The sequence below is a fragment of the Eschrichtius robustus genome, chromosome 3 (genome assembly GCF_028021215.1).
Source record: "Eschrichtius robustus isolate mEscRob2 chromosome 3, mEscRob2.pri, whole genome shotgun sequence".
Classification (NCBI taxonomy): domain Eukaryota; kingdom Metazoa; phylum Chordata; class Mammalia; order Artiodactyla; family Eschrichtiidae; genus Eschrichtius; species Eschrichtius robustus.
Window position 1 is genome coordinate 99,247,200 of NC_090826.1, and position 18,044 is coordinate 99,265,243.

General features: G+C 38.0%; 1 protein-coding gene and 1 pseudogene across 2 annotated transcripts in view; both read left to right on the top strand.

Annotated features, from left to right (window-relative positions):
• The window catches only part of CTTNBP2NL (CTTNBP2 N-terminal like), a 66,054-nt gene that overhangs the window by 38,749 nt on the left and 9,261 nt on the right, over window positions 1-18,044 (top strand). The window lies entirely within an intron of this gene.
• Window positions 10,405-11,712, top strand: LOC137762504 (26S proteasome regulatory subunit 4 pseudogene; annotated as a pseudogene).

An 18,044-nucleotide genomic window follows, 5' to 3' on the forward strand; every position in this document is an offset into this window, starting at 1 on the left:
CACTTACCTCTTCGGAGCATTTCGTCAGAGCTATGTGAGAGGCTGTCTCCCAGGCTGTAGTCCTCAGTTTGCCCCAAATAAAACTTAACTCACAACTCTCACATTGTGCATTTTTTTTCAGTTGATAAGTTTCATAATTTTACTATTGCTGATAATTCCCACTCAGTGACATTATTTATATCTCACCCCTGTACTAAGAAAGAACAATTTGTTCTTCAGACAGGAAATTATTGCTTTGTGTTTGTTTCCATATTTTTAGTAATGGATAACAAATAATTAGGATATGCACCTTTTTTCACTATGTATCTGTATTCAACTAAAAAACAAAAAAAATCAACTGACATTTTACCTCAGTGTCCTTTCCTATCAAGTTGAAATCTGCATTCCCTAAGAGGTTAGTAAGGAGAGTTTTGAGAGCATCAGAGAAAATAGTTAGTACTTTTTAAGAGTACAGTGTTGCTTATCTTTCTTCATCTATCTAGATATATTTACCAAACATATTGTTCCCCACACTTTTCAGCTAAGGACCCCTGTGGGCATCTGTCTACATTACAGGTCCTTTCTCTATCTTTCAGAATATATTTCTTTATCCCCCGTTTCTCCAGTGTTTTTGTTTTTGGCTTTCACAAAATCTTCATTATCCCCCGTTTCTCTGCTTTCCAAATTGATAGCTCTGAGTTCTTTTCTCTTTAAAGTCTTCCTTTCAGTCTCTTGTCCTTCCCTTCCTGACAGTATCTTTCATCAGTGGGACGAATGACTATCATCTACACAGCAGACCTAGAAATCATTAAAGGAAAAGAGTGCTAAAACAAAGTCTTAGAGGTTTAGAATAGAGCCAGTTTTCCTGTTCCTTATGGGATTGAAATGGGGAAAGGGTCTAGGTTATCCCATTCTTGTCTTTGGTGACATTTAAAGTTTCCTAATGGTATCACCCCTTTTGAAAATAAAAAGAAAGGGCTCATATACCTCCAAACAAAGATCTCCCATTCTTCTGATCCAGGCATATTCTAATCCCCTTCAGTGGACTTTTATCATGAAGATGAAGGCATTCTTGGGTTGGAATTACTTGGAATTAATAGTAGCAGTGATCAACTTTCACATGCTCAGTTTCACCATATATTCAGTGCTTTACTGTAGTGATGAACATTACCAGTTCACATTTTAAATGATCATTAAACACCCTACAATGCACTTACAGCCCACCTTTTACTTTTCAGTCTTGGCTTTTTTACCCCTCTCCCCATTCTGTTCTCTAAAGAAAAGGGATCCTTCCCTGACTGGAGTCCCAAGCCACCTGTATGACTGCTGGTTGAAACTGAATAGCTAGCTACCTCCCTCTACATAAGGCTGCAGTGACAATAGAAATTGCCATCTTCCCATCCTCTGACTTGTGCCATGGAGCTTGTTAGGATGTATAATTAGCATTGTCCTTGCTTCCGTTTGCCTGCCCTGATGTCTTATTCTCACTGCGTTGTGGTTCTCAAACCATACTGGTCCCCTTTTTTCATTCTTCCCTGTCTCTACACTCCCCTTGACCCTCTTCTCCCCCAAAAGCTTCTTATTCCTGTTTACTTGGGACACTTTTTTTTTTTTTTTAAGATAATTCAGCATTTTTTTAAAAATTTTATTGATTGATTGATTGATTGATTGCTGTGTTGGGTCTTTGTTTCTGTGCAAGGGCTTTCTCTAGTTGCAGCAAGTGGGGGCCACTCTTCATCGCGGTGCGTGGGCCTCCCTTGTTGCGGAGCACAGGCTGCAGACGCGCAGGCTCAGCAATTGTGGCTCACGGGCCTAGTCACTCCGCAGCATGTGGGATCTTCCCAGACCAGGGCTCGAACCCGTGTCCCCTGCATTGGCAGGCAGACTCCCAACCACTGTGCCACCAGGGAAGCCCACTTGGGACACTTTTAATTGTGAACACTTTTACTTCTCAGCCAAGTAAGAACCCTTTTCCCAAGGCCTTACATTTAAGCAGCTTGTTTCTTGCCGTGCTTCCTTGTAGTATCAGTCTGTGTTTGTAATTTAAGAATCTTACTTCAAACAAATTTTTAGAGTTAAGACCTATATCCAACAATTATACAGCTTCAAATCCTCCCTCCTCCGAATCCCCTAACTAGAGGAAGAAGACACCCTTTCTCATCTTATTTAGTAAGCTCTTTTTTAGTATTTTAACACTGAAGTTAGTTTCTACACTGTCTGTTAATACATAGTGAGTAAAAGAGCCAGAGCACATCTCTAATAAAGATGATTTTCAAGTTCATAGTCACTTAAAGTATCACACAGTTATAGTCTGCGGTCTGGGTCTCCTTCTGTAACACTTCAGAGACAGTTTTTGGATTGTGCCCCCTCAACCTCATGGTGTTTCCTGTGATTCATTAAATTGCTAATAGTCCCATTTATCTGCCAGAACCCACCCACTTCCAGGGTTGGCCTTTTCCTTCCTATTCCTTACGAGTGTAAGGGCTGAGTCGTAGAAAGTTCTGATCAAACAAATTGTACTTGGTGTTCCTCTAAACATTAATGGTATTGTTTAGAATACATTTAAATACGCAGAAGCAGCTTGTTTTTTTTCTGCTCTCAGGCCTTAAACTTGTCTGGCAAATTTTAATTTCCTTGAGAGCAGCAGTTTAGTCAAATCTGTATCCCCCTAACATTACCCACATCACTTAGCATATATAGTACCCAGCAAACATTAAGTATTCAATATAAGCATTCAAAGCATGTGCCCCTGTGAATCAGCCATACATCCAGAAAATTTTCTCAGGCTTCTCCAGTGCTATTTTTGATTGTCTAACCCTGGTAACACAAACTTTTTTTTTTTTACATTTTGTATATTTGATGTTAAGCCAAACTTCTCCTGGTCTGTAGACTTTTATAACATTCATTAGTTTAAAATACTAATCCTGATTCCTTATTACTTCTGTTAGAATTCACATGTTTATTATAGCTTAAACTGTTTAAAATTATAGATTCAGGAGTCATACTTCTTAGGTTCTTCATTCTATTCTACCGTTTTTCAAACGTTTTTGGCAGGGACACATAGTAAAAAATAGACTTTGCATTGTGACCCAAGGGACACACCAACATGTGCGCACACACACACACACACACACACAGATATACACACACCTATATTCTTATGCCAGAAGAAAAGTTTCTTGAAATAGTACAACATTCAGTGCTCTACAATGTTTTCAATTCTGTTCTATTTCATTTTTAAGCTACTGATCGAGACCTACTAAATTGAAATTCATTGCTATGAAGTCCTGGGGAATTTCTGTTTATGTGTATTACTCATTCAGTTAACATATTCAGTACTTACTATATACCATTTACTGTTCTTCTCCACTTCTTAACTGGCTTTGTGACCTTGGGAAAGTCACATGTTAATGTTCAGTTTCTTCTGTAAAATGGAGATACAGTGCTGTCTACCTGCAGAGGAATGCTGCTAGGATGAGCTGAGCTATGTAAAGCACTGAGCACGCTGCTCAGTAGGTAATGAGCACTCCAGTGTGAGCGCCTCCCTTGTTGCTTCTCCTGTTGTTATTACTATTAAAATTACTTTGGTTTGAACTTCCCATGTTTCTGAAACACAATATATAAAGCATATGTTATATATAACTTAATTTTTCCTTTAACTCTCACTATATATATTTGTTTTTAAACTAGAGATATATTTTAGATATAGTGAAATGCACAGATCTTAAGTGTTCAGTTCAGTAAGTTTTGACAAATGCCGCTCCATTCGACCTACACTCCTGTCAAGACATAAACATTCTCATCACACCAAAAAGTTATCTTTTGCCCCTCCCTGGTCATTTGTCCCCCCCTGTATCCAGATGTAACCACTGTTCTGATTTTCTTCACCATAGATTAGTTTTGCCCATTAGAACAGAGTCACAGAGAATGTATTCTTTTATGTTTGGCACTTTTTTGTTTGATATAATGATTTTCAGGTTCATCAGTGTCATTGTATGTATCAGTAATTTGTTCCTTTTTATTGCTGAATAGTATTCCGTTTTCATGAATGCATCACATTTTACTTATCTGTTCTTCTAGTGATCGATATTTCATTGTTTCCAGTTTGGGGCCATTATGAATAAAGCTACTCTGGATAATTGTGTAAAAGTCTTTGTGGATATATGTTTTCATTTCTTTTAGACAAATACTTAGAAGTGGAGTAGCAGGTAGGCATTTTCTAACTTTATGAGAAACTTCCAGATTAATTTCCAAAATAGTTCTACCGTTTATACTCCCACCAGCAATGTGAGCATTCTAGTTACTCCATATCCTTTATAACATTTGATGTTGTCAGTCTTTAATTTTAGCCTTTTTAATGGCTGTATAGTACTATCTTATTATCGTTTTAATTTACATCTCCCTGATCACTAATGAGTGACCACTTTTTCATGTACTTTTTGGCCATTCATAAATATTTCTAGGTCTGTGATCCATCCTTCTTTTTTGTGTATGATATGAAGTAGGTATCGACTCTCAATTTTTTTTTTAACATCTTTACTGGAGTATAATTGCTTTACAACGGTGTGTTAGTTTCCGCTTTATAACAAAGTAAATCAGTTATACATATACCTATGTCCCCATATCTCTTCCCTCTTGCGTCTCCCTCCCTCCCACCCTCCCTATCCCACCCCTCTAGGTGGTCACAAAGCACCGAGCTGATCTCCCTGTGCTATGCAGCTGCTTCCCAGTAGCTGTTTTACATTTGGTAGTGTATATATGTCAGTGCCACTCTCTCACTTCGTCTCAGCTTACCTTTCCCCCTCTGTGTCCTCAAGTCCATTGTCTACGTCTGCGTCTTTATTCCTGTCCGGCCCCTAGGTTCTTCAGAACCTTTTTCTTTTTTTTTTAGATTCCATATATGTGTGTTAGCATACAGTATTTGTTTTTCTCTGTCTGACTTACTTCACTCTGTATGACAGACTCTAGGTCCATCCACCTCACTACAAATAACTCAATTTCATTTCTTTTTATGGCTGAGTAATATTCCATTGTATATATGTGCCACATCTTCTTTATCCATTCATCTGTCGATGGACATTTAGGTTGCTTCCATGTCCTGGCTATTGTAAATAGAGCTGCCATGAACATTGTGGTACATGACTCTTTTTGAATTATGGCTTTCTCAGGGTGTATGCTCAGTAGTGGGATTGCTGGGTCGTATGGTAGTTCTATTTGTAGTTTTTTAAGGAACCTCCATACTGTTCTCCATAGTGGCTGTATCAATTTACATTCCCACCAACAGTGCAAGAGTGTTCCCTTTCCTCCACACCCTCTCCAGCATTTATTGTTTCTAGATTTTTTGATGATGGCCATTCTGATCGGTGTGAGATGATATCTCATTGTAGTTTTGATTTGCATTTCTCTAATGATTAATGATGTTGAGCATTCTTTCATGTGTCTGTTGGCAATCTGTATATCTTCTTTGGAGAAATGTCTATTTAGGTCTTCTGCCCATTTTTGGATTGGGTTGTTCGTTTTTTTTGTTATTGAGCTGCATGAGCTGCTTGTAAATCTTGGAGATTAATCCTTTGTCAGTTGCTTCATTTGCAAATATTTTCTCCCATTCTGAGGGTTGTCTTTTGGTCTTGTTTATGGTTTCCTTTGCTGTGCAAAAGCTTTTAAGTTTCATTAGGTCCCATTTGTTTATTTGTGTTCTTATTTCCATTTCTCTGGGAGCTGGGTCAAAAAGAATCTTGCTGTGATGTATGTCATAGAGTGTTCTGCCTATGTTTTCCTCTAAGAGTTTGACAGTGTCTGGCCTTACACTTAGGTCTTTAATCCATTTTGAGTTTATTTTTGTGCATGGTGTCAGGGAGTGTTCTAATTTCATACTTTTACATGTATCTGTCCAATTTTCGCAGCACCACTTATTGAAGAGGCTGTCTTTTCTCCACTGTATATGCTTGCCTCCTTTATCAAAGATAAGGTGACCATATGTGTGTGAGTTTATCTCTGGGCTTTCTATCCTGTTCCATTGATCTATATTTCTGTTTTTGTGCCAGTACCAAACTGTCTTGATTACTGTAGCTTTGAATATAGTCTGAAGTCAGGGAGCCTGATTCCCCCAGCTCCATTTTTCGTTCTCAAGATTGCTTTGGCTATTCGGGGTCTTTTGTGTTTCCATACAAATTTTTTGTTCTAGCTCTGTGGAAAATGCCAGTGGTAGTTTGATAGGGATTGCATTGAATCTGTAGATTGCTTTGGGTAGTAGAGTCATTTTCACAATGTTGATTCTTCCAATCCAGGAACATGGTATATCTCTCCATCTATTTGTATCATCTTTAATTTCTTTCATCAGTGTCTTATAATTTTCTGCATACAGGTCTTTTGTCTCCTTAGGTAGGTTTATTCCTAGATATTTTATTCTTTTTGTTGCAATGGTAAACGGGAGTGTTTTCTTAATTTCACTTTCAGATTTTTCGTCATTAGTGTATAGAAATGCGAGAGATTTCTGTGCATTAATTTTGTATCCTGCTACTTTACCAAATTCATTGATTAGCTCTAGGAGTTTTCTGGTAGCATCTTTAGGATTCTCTATGTATAGTATCATGTCATCTGCAAATAGTGACAGCTTTACTTCTTCTTTTCCGATTTGGATTCCTTTTATTTCTTTGCCTTCTCTGATTGCTGTGGCTAACACTTCCAAAACTATGTTGAATAATAGTGGTGAGAGTGGGCAACCTTGTCTTGTTCCTGATCTTAGTGGAAATGGTTTCAGTTTTTCACCATTGAGGACAATGTTGGCTGTGGGTTTGTCATATATGGCCTTTATTATGTTGAGGAAAGTTCCCTCTATGCCTACTTTCTGCAGGGCTTTTATCATAAGTGGGTGTTGAATTTTGTCGAAAGCTTTCTCTGCATCTATTGAGATGATCATATGGTTTTTCTCCTTCAATTTGTTAATATGGTGTATCACATTGATTGATTTGTGTACATTGAAGAATCCTTGCATTCCTGGGATAAAACCCACTTGATCATGGTGTATGATCCTTTTAATGTGCTGCTGGATTCTGTTTGCTAGTATTTTGTTGAGGATTTTTGCATCTATGTTCATCAGTGATATTGGCCTATAGTTTTCTTTCTTTGTGACATCTTTGTCTGGTTTTGGTATCAGGGTGATGGTGGCCTCGTAGAATGAGTGTGGGAGTGTTCCTCCCTCTGCTATATTTTGGAAGAGTTTGAGGAGGATAGGTGTTAGCTCTTCTCTAAATCTTTGATAGAATTTGCCTGTGAAGCCATCTGGTCCTGGGCTTTTGTTTGTTGGAAGATTTTTTAATCACAGTCTCAATTTCAGTGCTTGTGATTGGTCTGTTTATATTTTCCATTTCTTCCTGGTTCAGTTCGGAAGGTTGTGCTTTTCTAAGAATTTGTCCATTTCTTCCAGGTTGTCCATTTTATTGGCATATAGCTGCTTGTAATCTCTCATGATCCTTTGTATTTCTGCAGTGTCAGTTGTTAACGTCTCCTTTTTCATTTCTAATTCTGTTGATTTGAGTCTTCTTTTTTTCTTGATGAGTCTGGCTAATGGTTTATCAGTGTTGTTTATCTTCTCAAAGAACCAGCTTTTAGTTTTATTGGTCTTTGCTATCGTTTCCTTCATTTCTTTTTCATTTATTTCTGATCTGATTTTTATGATTTCTTTCCTTCTGCTAACTTTGGGGGTTTTTTTGTTCTTCTTTCTCTAATTGCTTTAGGTGTAAGGTTAGGTTGTTGATTTGAGATGTTTCTTGTTTCTTGTGGTAGGATTGTATTGCTGTAAACTTCTGTCGTAGAACTGCTTTTGCTGTATCCCATAGGTTTTGGGTAGTCGTGTTTTTATTGTCATTTGTTTCTAGGTATTATTTGATTTCCTCTTTGATTTCTTCAGTGATCTCTTGGTTATTTAGTAGCGTGTTGTTTAGCCTCCATGCGTTTGTATTTTTTCAGATTTTCTCCTGTAATTGATATCTAGTCTCATAACGTAGTGGTCGGAAAAGATACTTGATACGATTTCAGTTTTCTTAAATTTATGAGGCTTGATTTGTGACCCAAGATATGATCTATCCTGGAGAATGTTCCATGAGCACTTGAGAAGAAAGTGTATTCTGTTGGTTTGGGATGGAATGTCCTATAAATATCAGTTAAGTCCATCTTGTTTAATGTGTCATTTAAAGCTTGTGTTTCCTTATTTATTTTCATTTTGGATGAGCTGTCCATTGGTGAAAGTGGGGTGTTAAAGTCCCTTACTGTTATTGTGTTACTGTCTATTTCCCCTTTTATGGCTGTTAGCATTTGCCTTATGTATTGAGGTGCTCCTATGTTGGGTGCATAAATATTTACAATTGTTATATCTTCTTCTTGGATTGATCCCTTGATCATTATGTAGTGTCCTTCTTTGTCTCTTGTAATAGTCTTTATTTTAAAGTCCATTTTGTCTGATATGAGAATTGCTACTCCAGCTTTCTTTTGATTTCCATTGCATGGAATATGTTTTTCATTCCCTCACTTTCAGTCTGTATGTGTCCATAGGTCTGAAGTGGATCTCTTACAGATAGCGTATATACGGGTCTTGTTTTTATATCCATTCAGCCAGTCTGTGTCTTCTGGTTGGAGCATTTAATCCATTTACATTTAAGGTTATTATCGCTATGTATGTTCCTATTACCATTTTCTTGTTTTGGGTTTGTTATTGTAGGTCTTTTCCTTCTCTTATGTTTCCTGCCTAGAGAAGTTCCTTTAGCATTTGTTGTAAAGCTGGTTTGGTGGTGCTGAATTCTGTCAGCTTTTGCTTGTCTGTAAAGGTTTTAATTTCTCTGTTGAATCTGATTGAGATCCTTGCTTTGTAGGGTAATCTTGGTTGTAGTTTTTTCCCTTTCATCCCTTTATATATGTCCTGCTACTCCCTTCTGGCTTGCAGAGTTTCTGCTGAAAGATCAGCTGTTAACCTTATGGGGATTCCCTGGTATGTTATTTGTTGCTTTTCCCTTGCTGCTTTTCATATTTTTACTTTGTATTTATTTTTTGATATTTTGATTAATATGTGTCTTGGCGTGTTTCTCCTTGGATTTATCCTGTATGGGACTCCCTGCGCTTCATGGACTTGACTATTTCCTTTCCCATGTTAGGGAAGTTTTCAACTATAATCTCTTCAAATATTTTCTGAGTCCCTTTCTTTTTCTCTTCTTCTTCTGGGACCCCTATAATTCGAATGTTCATGCATTTAATGTTGTCCCAGAGGTCTCTGAGACTGTCCTCAATTCTTATCATTATTTTTTCTTTATTCTGCTCTGTGGTAGTTTTTTCCACTGTTTTATCTTCCAGGTCACTTATCCATTCTTCTGCCTCAGTTTTTCTGCTATTGATTCCTCCTAGAGAATTTTTAATTTCATTCATTGTGTTGTTCATCATTGTTTGTTTGCTCTTTAGTTCTTCTAGTTTCTTGTTAAACGTTTCTTATATTTTCTCCATTCTATTTCCAAGATTTTGGATCATCTTTACTGTTATTACTCTGAATTCTTTTTCAGGTAGACTGCCTATTTCCTCTTCATTTGTTTGGTCTGGTGGGTTTTTACCTTGCTCCTTCATCTGCTGCATATTTCTCTGTCTTCTCATTTTGATTAACTTACTTTTTGGGGTCTCCTTTTCACATGCTGCAGGTTCATAGTTCCCGTTATTTTTGGTGTCTGCCCCCCAGTGAGTAAGGTTGGTTCAGTGGGTTGTGTAGGCTTCCTGATGGAGGGGACTAGTGCCTGTGTTCTGGTGGATGAGGCTGGATCTTGTCTTCCTGGTGAGCAGGACTACATCTGGTGGTGTGTTTTGGGGTGTCTGTGAACTTAGTATGATCTTAGGCAGCCTCTCTGCTAATGGGTGGGGTTGTGTTCCTGTCTTGCTAGTTGTTTGGCATGGGGTATCCAGCACTGGAGCTTGCTGGTCGTCAAGTGGAGCTGGGTCTTAGCGTTGAGACAGAGATCTCTGGGAGAGCTCTCGCTGATTGATATTACATGGGGCCAGGAGGTCTCTGGTGATCCAGTGCCCTGAACTTGGCTCTCCCACTCAGAGGCTCAGGCCTGACACCTGGCCAGAGCACCAAGACCCTGTCAGCCACACAGCCAGGTACGTGGGGAATTTCTTGACTTCTGGGAAGTCTGAGGTCTTCTGCCAACGTTCAGTAGGTGTTCTGTAGGAGCTGTTCCACATGTAGATGTATTTTTGATGTATTTGTGGGGAGCAAGTTGATCTCCACATCTTACTCCTCCACCATCTTGACGGTCCTCCCTCTCATTATATTTTAAGAGATGTATGGTCCCCTGAATAAAAGAGATTAAGATCTAATGCAGCATTAAAAATTATACTTTCGACTTGTGGCAGTAGCGGCTCGAGTGGCCGAAGCAAGAGGCCTCAAAGTCAGAGTGGTGGTCATGGTCCTGGAGGTGGAAAGAAGGATGACAAGGATAAGAAAAAGAAATATGAATCTCCTATACCAGCTAGAGTGGAGCAAAAGAAGAAGAAAACAAAGGGACCAGATGCTGCCAGCATACTGCCCCTGCTGACACCTCACACTCAGTGCTGGTTAAAATTATTGAAGTTAGAGGGAATTAAAGACTATCTTCTCATGGAGGAAGAATTCATTAGAAATCAGGAACAAATGAGGCCTTTAGAAGAAATGCAAGAGGAGGAAAGATCAAAGGTGGGTGATCTGAGGGGCACCCCAATGTCGGTAGGAACCTTGGAAGAGATCATTGATGACAATCATGCCATCGTGTCTACGTCTGTGGGCTCAGAGCACTACGTCAGCATTCTTTCATTTGTAGACAAGGATCTGCTGGAACCGGGCTGCCCGGTCCTGCTCAACCACAGGTGCATGCTGTGATAGGGGTGCTGATGGATGATACGGATCCCTTGATCACAGTGATGAAGGTGGAAAAGGCCCCCCAGGAGACCTATGCTGATATTGGGGCATTGGACAACCAAATCCAGGAAATTAAGGAATCTGTGGAACGTCCACTCACTCATCCTACATATTATGAAGAGATGGGTATAAAGCCCCCTAAGGGGGTCATTCTGTATGGTCCACCCGGCACAGGTACAACCTTCCTAGCCAAAGCAGTAGCAAATCAAAACTCGGCCACTTTCTTGAGAGTGGTTGGCTCTGAACTTATTTAGAAGTACCTAGGCGATGGGCCCATACTTGTTCGGGAACTGTTTTGAGTTGCTGAAGAATACACACCATCCATCGTGTTTATTGATGAAATTGATGCTATTGGGTAGGAAAGGTATGACTCAAATTCCGGTGGTGAGAGAGAAATTCAGTGAACAATGTTGGAGCTGTTGAACCAGTTGGATGGGTTTGATTCAAGGGGAGACGTGAAAGTTATCATGGCCACAAACCGAATAGAGACTTTGGACCCAGCACTTATCAGACCAGGCCGCATTGACAGGAAGATCGAGTTCCCCTTGCTGGATGAAAAGACGAAGAAGCGCATCTTTCACATCCACACGAGCAGGATGACACTAGCCGACGACGTAACCCTGGACGACTTGATCATGGCTAAAGATGACCTGTCTGATGACAACATCAAGGCAATCTGTACGGAAGCTGGTCTGATGGCCTTGAGAGAACGTAGGATAAAAGTAACAAATGAAGACTTCAAAAAGTTTAAAGAAAATGTTCTTTATAAAAAACAAGGCACCCCTGAGGGACTCTATCTCTAGCAGACCACAGTTGCCTTCCAGAAAAAGGTTGGAAGTGTGTCGATCCCTCAGAGGTGTGAGGTTGGGGAAGTTTCCCAGGAGTGCATGTTCCAGCTGATCTTCATTAGCATAGCATCCTGAGTACCTTTTGAGTGTGATGTGTAGGATGCCCATCCGACTCTCGTCATATGTTGGTCACGTGCAGTGCTCTCTTCCCAATAAAGCGTGCTCTTTCTCAAAAAACAAACAAAAAAAATTATACTTTCAAATTCTTAATTTATATTCAGAGCATTAATTTGTTCAGGCGTTATAGAATCCCTTACACATTTTCGTCCCCGCCTCAAAAAATTTTTTATTTAGACCCAGTCCAGAATGTATATGTAACTTGTTTCTATCACATACATAGACTAAAATAATAAAACAGAACAAAGACAAAAAAACTCAATACACCTATTTCAATTTCATTAGGAGTTTTCTCAGGACTCTCTGGAATCTGAATGTTGAAGCAGCTACATTGTTCTGTTTACCCATATTCTTATTCTATCAATAAGCAGTCTACTAGCTAGAAGTACTACACTTGTAGCTATTTGTACTAAACTTAACCATTTTTAGTCTTCAAAAGAATTTATTACACTGTAGTCAAATAATATTGTAACATGATCCTCTGAACTTATGTAAATAATTGCTTTTATAAATATCTGTGGTTGCAAACTGACCCCAAGGGGAATCTTTTTTTTTTTTTTTTTTTTTTTACCAGGATGATGAACGTTTTATTAAAAATACAAGGGGAATCTTTGAAGCTCATCTGCTTCAAAGTCAGTTTGCTAAATATATAAATTGATATTACCTTAAGTGATTATACTAAGTAAATCCTAGATTTTACTAACAGCAAAATAAAATATTGACCTCACTAAAATGATGAGAGCAAGGAGAGGCTAAGACATCAGGAAAGAGGCTGGAAAATAAATATCTGTTACATGTCTTGGGCTTAAGGCAAAATATAGGATATAGGAAGAAGAAAGATGTATAAGTGCTTTTTCCTTCAGATCACTTGCAGTCTAAGTAGGTTGAAAGAAAAGACAGAAAAATGAGGAGTGTTTAATAACAATGCAAGAGGTAAATATCAATTGACCACATTATATAATATGTCACATGCCAGTTCAGGATTGATTTCTAAGTAAATAGAATGTTATTGGTTATCCAGGTTCCTGATACATTTTTAGTGATGTGTTACTTCTGAGTTATCTGGGATTGGTGAATTTCATTTTGCTTTTAATGGAGATTTACTAGCCTGATCCAGTTTTACAGAATCTTAAGTCTGTGGGGTTGAGTTTAAGTCATTGTCTCTAAAACAGCAAAATCTATATTCTAAATTTGGTTATTGAAAAAATTAATTCATATTTATAGTATTTACTTTGTGTCAGGTACTATAGGAAGCATTTTACATTACTCATTTAATTTTTATAACAAACCTATAGGTAGATTGTTACCCTCATTCTACAGATGAGGAATCTGAGGCACAGAGAAGTTAAGGTTGTTACTAAAGGTAGTACAGAAAGTAGTAGTGACAGGATATAATCCCAGTTCTGTTAGACTCTAGGGCCCAAAAGTATTAAAGAAAATAAACATATAGAAAAGACCAGATTTGAGAATACAGCATTTATGGTTAAGTGGAAGGAGCACTCGGTTTTCAATAATATATTAGACATTTTTTAAATGATGAAAATTTTCTCTTTTCGCTCCCATGATAAATTTTGTGCCATTTTCTAGAAATCAGTTTAATTCCAATGAGGCTAAATCCTCTCTTATCAATATTATCAAACAGTAAAATCTGGTTTTCTTTCAGCAAGTGAAAAGGAACTTCCAGAACAACGGTTATACTTGTAATGTTGTTATCATCTTTATCCAGAATGGTTGCTTTATTTCCAGCTGTTCAGGCAGCTATTTATAGTTTATTAGGGACTCCAGAGTATAAATGATTTGAAGATTAATAGATTCAAATTGTGTGTAAAAAGGATTCCTTTTGACATGCTTCTGGTAACATTAATAAAAACCATTTTGGAATCACGTTTTTTGTCTTTCTGATCCCTGACATAGAAGTATTCAGATATTTTTAAAGGCATAATGTTTATATTGCTGTTTACTTTTACAAGTATCACTTCAGAATTGGCAATAAATGGCAAAATTGCATATCCTAATACAGTTCTGGTATCAGCCTGAGTCTTGAAAATAAAACCTTGTACTTAAATATAAGCCCCCATTTAAATGGGCCATAATTCTTCACCTTTACATTTGGAACCACTTTTCATGTTGGTGATTATCATCCAAAGAATAAAGAGATTGATTTCCTATTTTAAGATTGAAATATATATATATAATTTATACCATTATCGGGACTTCCCTGGTGGCGCAGTGGTTAAGAATCCGCCTGCCAATGCAGGAGACACAGGTTTGATCCCTGGTCCGGGAAGATCCCACATGCCGCGGAGCAACTAAGCCCGTGCACCACAACTACTGAGCCCACACACCACAACTACTGAAGCCCGGGCGCCAGAGCCTGTGCTCTGCAACAAGTGAAGCCACTGCAATGAGAAGGCCGCACACCACAATGAAGAATAGCCCCCGCTTGTGGCAACTACAGAAAGCCCGCACACAGCAACGAAGACCCAATGCAGTCAAAATGTGTGTGTGTGTATACATATATATATATATATATATATATATATATATATACACACACATACTATTATCTACATATAATATTATTGAACTATTATTTATGTATATATGATATATACATATGTTATTTATTATAATAAATAAATTATTTATTTATAATTGAGAGATGGTGATTGCTTCATGTTTCTTTTTGTAGTTTATCATAGCAAAGCTGAAATTTTTGGAGAGCAAACATGGTATATCCAAGGATATTATGTGGTTTTATTTTAAGCTTTCAGTAGTGCTGTGTTTCATTCAGCCTGTAACAGTAAAAATAAATGAGTAATAGATGACTAGTATGTTTTGTCTGCTATAGTAATATCTTCTATCATTGAATCTGTCTAACCAGCCAGTTACTTTACTGTTGTCTGAAATAAAGATCATTGTGTTTTCTGACAATGTAGGAATTTCTGTTCAGTTAAAGTATGTGTTGTCATTGAAGTAAAAATAATGAAATTGCAAGAAATTGATTTTAGCTGTACTCCTGAACTCCTCTCCCCAAAAGTGAAATCCAGATCATTTTAAAGTTCTTACAAAATAGCTGAAATTTCATTAAAATATTAAAACTCAGCCTTGATAGTTTTTAGTATAGGTACTTAGCCTCTAAATTTTGACCTGAAACGTAAATGGTAGCGGTAGCATGGCTAGTCATTCATGTTGATAACCAGCCTCCACGATGGCCCCCAGTGGTCCTCCCTCCTGATATTCACACCCTTAAGTAGTGCCCCCGACCCACATTTACCAGGGTTGGTCTGTGTGATTGCTAGAATACATCAGAAATGATGGTAAGTCACTTCTGAGATTAGGTTACAAGACAGTGGGACTTCCATCTTGATGTGTCTATATATGTCTGTCTCTCACTCTCTCACATCACTTGCTCTGTTGGAAGCCAGTACGTGCAAGGAACCAAGGCCTAACCCAACAACTAAGCTTGGAAATGGATCCTGCAGCCCTAGTCGTGCCTTCAGATGGCTGCATCCGTGGCCAGCAGCTTGACTGCAACCTCATGAGACAGAGCCAGAAGCACCCAGCTCAGTCCTCAGCCCCTCCCAGATTCCTGACCCTCAGAAACTGTATGAGATAAAAAATGTTTACTAAGCATTTAAATTTGGGAGTAATTTGTTATGCAGGAATAGATAACCAACGCACACCTCCACTAAAGCTCTTCTTTCATTTGTCAAATCTTAACATCTATTTTTGGTTATTGTTGTTATTATTTGTGCTGTTAAATGTGTAATACATACAATTCACCTGACTGAAGCATTAAGTTGGATGGAAAATACTATATTCCGTCTCCCATTTTCCAATCCAGTGTTTGGTATAATAAATACAGAATTCACTTTTCCCATATTCGGGTCCCATATTAGAATGTACTTAAAAGAATTGTTTTGTGACAAGGAGCCTTTTTTAGATTATTCCGCAGATTCTTTTCATTTATGTGTGAAGCTACCAATTTTGTATAACTTGTAATTACTATGCAAGTGATTATGGAATTACTGTGAAATACTTCAAGAGAAAACAGACAGCTTAACAACTATTCTCAGAGAAGTCTGAGACCTCACCAAAGAAGCTCCTCATCCATTACTTGTAACTCTGTGATGCTTATTAATTCTACAGGATAATAACAGTGTGGGTTTTAAAAAGTCATATTTTTAAGGATTAGTTAACTATATACTCAAACCTGAGAGAGCGAGCTTCTTAGCGTCATCAAGATCATGAATTGTACTCCCAGCTCTGCTCTCCCATCCCACTTTCTCCATGGTGTTCTGAAAAGGAAAAGGTCATAAAAATACTCAGGTTCACTTTTTCCTTTTTGCCCTACTCAACCAATTTTAGTACCAATAATTGTTTCTTTTCCATAGCTAATCATACAGAAACAGTAATCATGAATAAAAGATGTGACAGAAAAGTGGAATTTCAACTTCTTAAAGAGTTTTTTTTTTTCTCTTGCTTCCTTTGTCTGTGTTTTTCTAAACATGGATTTGCCTTAGGACATTAATAGCTACAGATACTTTCAGTGAATCCTGGGTTATCAGTCTCATGTTTTTATACCTGAACTTAAAGAAACAGACGTTCTTAATGAAAAGAAAACCTTGATGAGTCCCATGTTCTTTGACATTAATGCTCTTAAATATGTAACTAAAAATTAGCTTTTTTGTCTATTCTTGCCATGATTCTTAAAAAACAATAATAAAAATAGCCAATTTTGGAACTGGTCTTGTCTTCCTCTATCCTAAATAGACAAGATTATTTTGAAATTTTACTGAAAATTTCCTTTTAATTTGGACCTGAAAAAAAATAGGATTCTGTCTTTCAAATCCCTCCCCGCCTCAATTCACATGCTCACATGTGCACACCCACACACACGCACACTTGTAATCAGGTTAGGAGGATGGTTATCAGTAACTTAAAGGAATAACTGAATTTCACGCTTCAAATATTTCGTATGCAGATGTCACCCAAATACTCCAGTAATGTCATCACTTAAGGCAGTTGTAGTCCAGCCAGAAGTGAAACCGCCAGGGCTTCTAACTCTGCTTTGAACATCTGCCAACTGATACCAACACAAATTTGTAACACAAGGCTAATTCCTGAGTCTTGAGCTTGGACCGTCTCTAATGAAGAAGGAGGCATCAAATTTTCATCACTGAAACATGTCAGAGAAACCCCATGTTTGCTTTATTTTCTTGAGGGTTTTTGTTTTTTAAGCATGGTCACTGAATTGTGTATTTTTCTTTTCAAATGGGTCCCCATTTGTGGGTGGTGGTAGCTCCTGATGAAATAATTTTTAAAAATTGAGAAATAACAGTAGTTTTCATAACTAGATTTCATTTGAAAGCTTAAATTATATAGTACTTTGCTATGATTTTTTGAGAAAGTTTCCTCAACCCTCTATTAACACTTCTTTTTTTTTTTTTTTGTAAAATGTCTCAGGAAACATTTAGATGTCTGTTCAGTAAAGTAATTGTTAATTTCACTCTGTTCACCTGCGCGTAATATATGATGCTTATATGAAATAGTACTTCAAGTCTTTCCTAGCAGATATAAGAGGGAAGCCTAAGAATCTCCTTTCACTCCCTTCCTGATCATTCGACCTGACTTGGCACCCAGGCCCAAAGCCATAGGCCAGACTCCAAGCACCAGCCCACATTCCCTCCTCAAGTTCCCTTTCATCCCCAAAGCTCACCAAGCCGTGAAGGGGACAGAAAGGAGAATGGAAGACAGCTGAACAGAGGTTAGAAGAGGGGGGTGGAATTTGGCAGCAGGTAGAAGGACTTTGTCTGCACCTCTAGTAGTGAGTGCCTCCACCCTCTTGACCGGCCAACAATTGAGTGAAGTTCTATGCGGACAAATCACAAACAGTCCTCGATTACAATGTAAAAATATCTTTAGTGTCCTTTACTTATCTACAGCCACCTGGTTAGGTCTCTAAACATATAAACTCTTAAAGGTATTATGCTTACCGTATTTTAGAAATGCAAATGCCATAACACAGAAAAAATAAGATATACCTGTTGGTAATAGAAGCATTCATAAGCTGAGGCGGTAAGTGTGGTGGTTAAGGTCACAGACTCTAGAGCCAAGCTGCCTGGGTTTAAATCCCAATTCTGACAGCTTGCTAGATGAGTAACCTG